Raw genomic sequence first — 8162 nt, 5'->3', positions numbered from 1 at the left:
TCCCATATTGCACTTTTCATTAACATTACACACAGATTAATAAAACTTTTGTTTTGACACTTCTTTTCCCAACCAAACATCACCACCCTGTTCCATTCCATTACATTTTCATCCCACTCCTCAGTCAAATCTTTAATTAAACATTTACATTTTTCTAAAAATTCCTCCAGTTCTTTACAATATAAAAACATATGTAAAATCCACTCTTCCTTTTCCTGGCACACTTTACACAGAGCGTTTTCTTCAAAACCTATTTTATTTAAAATAACCTCAGTAAAAACCACTTTATGCCTTATAAAATACTCCAAACATCCCAATTTTGTTTCCACACACCTCCCCCTCATGTTTCTCCATATACACTCTTCTTTTAAATCTTTGAATTTCTGCACCCAGTATCCATTTGCAATCGGCTCTTTAAAAACACCATCTCTAAAAGAACAATAAATCATTTTCATAGTACATTCATTAAAATCATACAGTTTTCCCCCTAACTTCACATAAATACCTTTCTCATTTGGCTCTCCTTCCATACTTTCTATTCTTTTAATCCACTTTTCGGGTATTGCACTTTTAATGATTTCATACTTATTTATAATCCCTTGTTCACTGTAATCCTCTTTTGCCTCCTCCATTGCATCCACAATAAATTGTGTCGGTAAAAAACCTTCTTTAAATTCATATAAAACGTCTCTTACTCTTGTTATCCCCACTTCCATCCATTTCTTTAAAAACATTTCTTTCTCTTGGTTTAAAATGTTTTTGTTTAAGAACAGAGGTTGATTTAAAATATTTTCTCTCCCATGTGGATCATACTCGACTTTGGCTAAAAATTTCCCCCAGGCACTAAAAATTTCTCTATAAAACTCTGGTAAGCATTCTGTCATCCAAATCTTCGTTTTCATCCATAAAATTCCATCCCCCATGTTAAAATTCCCACATTTGTTTAAAAAATATTTCATCGTCTTTTTCCACTCTGGTTTTCCCTCATCTCGTAGGTATTTCTTCACTATTTTCACTCTCAAACTATTTTTTCTTTGTTCCACATCCATTAAACCTAAACCCCCCTTGTCTACCGCCCCTAAAATCGTGTTAAAAGCTATTCTTGCTGGTTTCCCCTCCCATAAAAAGTCAAGAAAACATTTCTTCAACTTCTTTTCAGTCCACAATGGCATCTCCGACACATATAAAACATACCATAGCTTAGAAACCATTAAAACATTCAAAATTAAAACCTTCCCTTTCAAATTTAATGTTCTCAATTTCCAAAAATTTAATCTTCTCTCTATTTCTGTTACTAGTTGCTCCCACATTTCATCTCTTACTTTCCTCTCATTTTTCCCCATTAAAATTCCTAAAATCCTAATTTCTTCCACTTCCTTGAAATTAAAACAATCCCTTAAAACCATAGCTTTACCAAATCTCATATATACCGTCTTATCCTCATTTACTTTACTACCAGATCCTTTACAATATTCTTCTACAACCTTCATAACTTCTTTGACGCTCTCCTTTCCTTTGACTATTATTGTAGTGTCATCAGCATATTGAAAAACCTTCCCTTCAGCTTTGTTTTCCTCAATTTCAATTCCAATTATTCCTTCTTTTTGTTTTATAGCTAATCCTAACGGTTCCGATACAAGTGAATATAATAACGCTGAAAGCGGACAACCCTGTCTTATTGATCTTGTGATTTTAAAACATTCTGTTAAAAACCCATTACATTTTATTCTTGTTAAAGCACCCTTATATAAAATCTCAATCCATTTGATAAAATCCCCCCCAAAACCAAAATTCTTTAAAACATCAAATAAATACCCGTGCTCAACCCTATCAAAAGCTTTTTCAAAATCTAAACTAATTACGTATCCATCTTCCTTTTTTTCTTTCATGTACCATATTGTGTCTCTTATGCTCATTGTTATATCCGCTATATCCCTTCCTTTTACTCCGTACGCTTGGTTTGTTTCAATTATACTTGGCATTACTTCTTTTAATCTGTTTGCTAAAACTTTCGCTAAAATCTTAAGATCTGTGTTCAGCATTGTGATCGGCCTGTAGTTTTTTAAATCTACTTTTTCTCCTTTCTTTTTATATATCAGTTTTGTAATCCCCATCCCCATTCTTTCATTAACTTCTTCTTTTTCAAAAATTTCTCTAAAAACTTCCTTAAAATCTTGGTTACAATCTCTTTAAAACATATATAAAATTCACTTCCCAAACCATCTATTCCTGGACTTTTCTTTTTATTCAGCTGCTTTATTGCTCTTTCTATCTCTTCTTCTCTGATTTCTTGATCACATTCTTTTCTATCTTCCTCGCTTATTTTTGCTTTTATCTGATTCAACAATTCCCTTTTTTCATTTTCTTCTACACCCCTTGTACTAAAAAGATCTTCATAAAAATTCCTTATTTCTTCTAACATTTTTTCATTCCCTTCCACAATTTCCCCATTTTTTCCTCTTATCTCTTTTATCGTTTCAGCTTTCCCTTTCTTTTTTTCCAAATCAAAAAAGAACTTTGTGCATTTTTCTCCCTCCACCATATATTTAGCTTTACTTCTTAACCTCGCCCCCTCATATTCTTTTTCCTCTATTTCTTTCAGTTTTTCCTCCATTTCCTTGATCTTTTGTATATCTTTATTTTCTTTATTCAATTCCACTTCCAAACTTTCCTTTATTTCTTTTTCTTTGTATCTTTTGCATTTGCGTATTATACTACAATACTTAATCGAGAATTTTTTTATTAAAAACTTTACGTTCTCCCACCATATTCTCTTATCTTCTTCATACATTTCATTGTGCTTTTCTTTTTCTATAATTCCTTTAACCTTTAAAACATAGTCTTCATTTTGTAACATTTTTGTATTTAAAACCCATATTCCTGGCCCTCTTTGCACTTTATTCCAATCCATTTTAAAAAATAAAAAACTGTGATCGCTAAAACTTGTGTCTTCGTACTTAATATTTTCGATAAAATTCTCCACATTCCTTGTACATAAAATAAAGTCAATTCTTGTTTTGCACACAAAATTCCCTACTATTTGTCTCCTTGAAAATTCTTTTTTCTTTTCATTTCTTTCTCTCCACACATCTATCATATTATTTTCTGCCATTAATACTTTTAATTCTTTTCTCCCTGTATCAGATTTAAACACCATTCCTTCTGCCATGTCTTGTTTACTAAAAACCGTGTTAAAATCCCCCATCATTATTATTTCCTTATACTTCTTTACAATATTTCTTAAAACATTAAAAAACTCTTTCTTTTCCTTCTCCTCTGTTGGTGCATGTACATTTACTAAAATCAATTCTCTTCCTCCATGTTTTGTCTCAACCACCATACATTTCCCCATCGTATCTTTGTATATAATTTTGCTTGCTTTAAAAACATCATCCTTCATTAAAAAAGCCACACCTCTCCCCAGCCTCCCATCTCCATTATTGTATAAAATTCCTCCTTCCCATCTCTTTTTGTATTCCATCATCACACTCTCTTTCCAATTTGTTTCCTGTAAAACAATAATGTCTTCTCTTTTACATTTTTCTTTCACTCTTTCAAATTTTCTCATGTCCATCAGTCCCCTTGCATTAAAAGTAACACAGCTTAAAACCATTAAAAGAAATACAAATAAATACCTAAAAACCATTATTCTCCATTTTCTCCCTCCAGACCCTTTAACACTTCATATCTGTTTGCACTTTCATTTTGGCTCCTTGTCATAGTCTTTTTTCTTGCATTTTCCAGATTTGGTGTTACCTTTAATGATCTCCTTCTTATTTGTCCTCTCCCCTCTCCGTCTTTATCCATATTGTCCATTGTTATTTCTTCTTCACTTTCCATCTCTTTACTTTGATCCTTCCTTCCTTGTCCATCTTTCTCCACATCATCCCGATAACTTTTAAAACTCTCCGATATTTCCATTGCTGTCCATTGCGTGTCCTGCTCCATTGTTTGTTCTTTATCTTTATCTTTATCGATCTCTTTTTCGCCTTCTCCTTCCTCTCTGTTGCTCGTTCCTCCTTTTTGTTGTACATTTTCTTCCTCTTGTCCTTCATCGATTTGTCCTTCCTCCTCGTTGTTTCCTTCATGCACCTGTCCGTCCACCTGATTGTTCCTACCTCCTGCCTCTTCCTCCATCCAACACTCACATTTGTTTAAAGTTTCTTTGCAATCCGGGCATCTGACAGCGTTGCAATCTCTTGCAAAGTGTCCCCTCTCCTCACATTTATAGCACTTAAAATCCGGGCATTCCTTTAGCATGTGTTCTGGGCTCATGCACAGCCTACAGGTCTTCACCTGGTGACTGTGCATCACCCTAAAATGCTGCTGCCCTTCTGCTGTTTCCAGCCTTGTGCTGTATGGCAGCGATGCCACTTCCTTGGGGAAATTCACTTTTAGGAACCTTGTTCCATCCTCAATGTCAGTGCCCGGGTAGAATCTTCTTTTTATCTTTGAAACAGGATTAACTCCCCATCCTTCTAATTTTCCCAAAATGTCTTTGTCATCAAGGTAGACGGGCAGGTGCATGAAGGAAACAACATATTCTCGATTTTGCAGATTCTTTACCTCACATTTCACTCCTTTTATTACCAGTCCATCAGTCAGTTTGTCACACATTTCTTCTTTTTCCATTGTCAGTTCATATTCCTTTCCTTGTCTTGGCCTTAGCGCTAAAATTTGCCCATGTCCACATTGTTCCGTTACTACTTTGATGATATCTTCCGCTCTTACCTCGATCACATTCTCTACGTTCACAATCACTGTAGCCTCCTTTAAATATTTTCTTTCATTTAACTTCTCTCTCACATCTTGGTTCTTTCCGTTTCTGACTCGTGGTCGATTATCCAGTCCATTGTCGTTTGCCGTGCGTCTTCCTCTAGCCAGTCCAGTGTCGTTTTCCATGCGTGTTCCTCCAGCCAGTCCAGTGTCGTTTGCCGTGCGTCTTCCTCTAGCCAGTCCAGTGTCGTTTGCCGTGCGCGTTCCTCCTGCCAGTCCAGTGTCGTTTGCCATGCGTGTTCCTCCAGCCAGTCCAGTGTCGTTTTCCGTGCGTGTTCCTCCAGCCAGTCCAATGTCGTTTGCCGTGCGTGTTCCTCCTGCCAGTCCATTGTCGTTTGCCATTCGTGTCTCTCCAGCCAGTTCCGAGTCGATACCAGATAATCCGTCCATTTGGGGAAAAAGAAAGATCAACCACCCTCCAGACAGCGATATGCTGCTGTTAGGTGGTTTTAAAAAAAAAGAAAAATGCCAAAAAAACAAACAAAAAACACTAAAAAACAAACAAACAAAAATTGAAAAAACACAAAATGGAGGAGAGCCTTCCTCTCCCAACTACTGCCACGTCACTTCCTGTGAGCTCTCTAGCGCCCTCAAAGTGGTATGGCCGTAAGCGAATTCTGCTGCCAAAAACGGGCTATTTAAAAGGTTAGAACATTAGTGAAGTAAACTAAAAAGCTTACAGCACCTGGTATTCCCAGGCGGTCTCCCATCCAAGTACTAACCAGGCCCGACCCTGCTTAGCTTCCAAGATCAGACGAGATCGGGCGTTCTTTTTTTTTTTTTTTTTTTTTTTTTTTTTTTTTTTTTTTTTACAAATTGTCTTTCCACAATCATCTCTACATCACATATCTCTCTTTTACATACATTATTTAAAAATCTCCTCCGGTTCCCGGCAGCTTCCACATTAAATCTTTTAAAACACAACAAACTTTTGGGGTAAAAACATCATAAAAAGCATCCAACATATTTTCATATTTAAAATACTCATACAATCTTTCAATATATAATTCAGTTTTCCTTTTAAACACAGCCCAAACATCCAACACGATTTTTTCCTTTTTTGCTACAATTCTTCTCTCCCATATTGCACTTTTCATTAACATTACACACAGATTAATAAAACTTTTGTTTTTACCCTTTTCTTCCATCCCAAACATCACCACTCTATTCCATTCTACAGTTTTCTCATTTTGTTCCCCTCTCAGTATTTCAATCAGTCGTCTACCTTTTTCCATAAAATCTACCAATTCTCTACAATTTAAAAACAAGTGTAAAAAACTTTCATCTTCAACATTACACACTTTACATGTTTCACTTAGTTCCATTCCGATTTTTTTCAATATAATGTCAGTGAAAATTGCTCTGTGTCTAATTAAATACTCCAAACTCTCCAATTTTGCCTCTATCATTTTACCCTTCATGTTATTCCATATGTCATCTTCTTTTAAGTCGTCATATTTCTGTACCCAGTACTCATTAACCTTTGGTTTCTTAAAAACCCCCTCTCTAAAAAAACAGTAAAACATTTTCACAGTACATTCATTAAAATCATATAGTTTGTCTCTCAACTCTACATACACTTCTTTCCCTTGTTTCTCTTCTTCCATATTTTCTATTCTTTTTATCCACTCCTTAGGTATTGCTTCTTTCATTATTTCATACTTATTTTTTAGTTCTTGTTCATTAAAATCCTCTTTTGCCACTTCCATTGTATCTATTATATACTGTAATGGTAAAAATCCCTCTTTAAATTCATATAAAATATCTCTGACTCTTGTGATCCCAACATCCCACCATTTCTTTAAAAAAATCACTTTCCCCTGATTTAAAATGCCGCTGTTTAAGAATAAAGGCTGGTTTAAAATGCTCTCTCTACCTTGAAGATTAAAATTAACAATAGTTAGAAATTTCCCCCAAGCACTCATCAATTCTTTGTAAAAATCTGGCATTCCTTCCATCATCCAATTCTTAGTTTTCATCCATAAAATATTATCTCCCAAATTAAAATTCCCACATTTATTTAAAAAATATTCCATTGTCTTTTTCCATGCTGTTTTACTTTTCTCATCTAGATACTTTTTTATTACTTTAACTCTTAAGCTATTTTTTCTTTGTTCCACATCTATCAATCCCATCCCTCCCTTTCCTACTTCACCTATTACAGTATTATATGCAATTCTTGGTGGTTTTCCATCCCATATAAAATCCAAAAAACATTTTTTCAGCCTTTTTTCCACCCACATCGGCATAGAAGTCACATATAAAACATACCATAGCTTTGCTACCATTAAAACATTTACAATTAAAACCTTCCCTTTTAAACTTAAAGTCCTCAATTTCCAAAAAGTTAACCTTCTTTCAATTCCTCCTAATATTTCTTCCCACATTACTTCTTTAACATACTTTTCGTCTTTCCCTATTAAAACACCTAAAATCTTTATTTCCTTTGATTCTTTAAAATTAAAATCATTTGCTAAAACACTCACTCTTCCAAATCTCATATATACTGTTTTCTCTTCATTTATCTTGCTCCCAGATCCCCTACAAAACGTCTGTACCACTTCCATTGCCTTTTTAACACTCTCTATATCCTTAACCATTATCGTTGTATCATCTGCGTATTGAAATATTTTTTCATTTTCCCCACTCTCTTCAATGTCTATCCCTCTTACTTCTTTATCTATTTTTACAGCTAATCCCAATGGTTCTGCAATTAATGAATATAAAAGTGCTGATAGTGGACATCCTTGTCTTATTGACCTAGTTAATTTAAAACATTCTGTTAAAAAACCATTACATTTTATTCTTGTTATTGCTCCTTTATATAAAATTGTAATCCATTTGATAAAGCTTTCCCCAAACCCATACCCTCTTAAAATCTCAAATAAATAATCATGTTCTACTCTGTCAAAGGCCTTTTCAAAATCCAAACTAATAACATATCCGTCTTTATTTTTTACTTTCATATACCTTATTCTATCTATTATACTTATTGTTGTGTCTGCTATATCCTTCCCTTTCACTCCATACACTTGATTTGTTTTGATTATGGTTGGCATTACCTCTTTCAATCTGTTGGCTAAAACCTTTGTTAAAATTTTCAAATCTGTATTCAGCATTGTGATTGGTCTATAATTTTTTAAGTCTACTTTTTCTCCTTTTCTTTTATATATCAACTTAATTAATCCCATCCCCATTCTCTGATTCATTTCCTCTTTCTTAAAAATATCTTCATATACTTCTTTTAAAATACCAGTTAAAAAATCCTTAAAAGTTATATAAAATTCATTCCCTAAACCATCAATGCCTGGACTTTTCCTTTTATTCAGTTCACTTATTGCTCTTTTTATCTCTTCTTCTCTTATCTCTAGGTCACACTCTTTTTT

The 8162-nt window shown here is 34.2% G+C and overlaps 1 long non-coding RNA gene across 1 annotated transcript in view; it reads right to left on the bottom strand.

The window, feature by feature from the left end:
• The window catches only part of LOC309473867, a 4900-nt gene extending 335 nt beyond the window's left edge, over nt 1–4565 (bottom strand). The window contains exons 1-2 of the long non-coding RNA XR_014197124.1: nt 3680–4565; nt 1–623 (exon numbers count right to left, since the gene is read on the bottom strand). The exon at nt 1–623 is cut by the window's left edge and continues 335 nt beyond it. This is a non-coding gene — a long non-coding RNA (uncharacterized lncRNA). The remainder of the gene's footprint in view (nt 624–3679) is intronic.
• Nucleotides 4566–8162: the final 3597 nt, after the last annotated feature.

The sequence above is a fragment of the Leuciscus leuciscus genome (genome assembly GCF_965113295.1).
Source record: "Leuciscus leuciscus genome assembly, chromosome: 1".
Lineage (NCBI taxonomy): Eukaryota > Metazoa > Chordata > Actinopteri > Cypriniformes > Leuciscidae > Leuciscus > Leuciscus leuciscus.
Note: the sequence above shows the minus strand (reverse complement) of the source record. Positions and strands in the feature narration are given on the sequence as shown.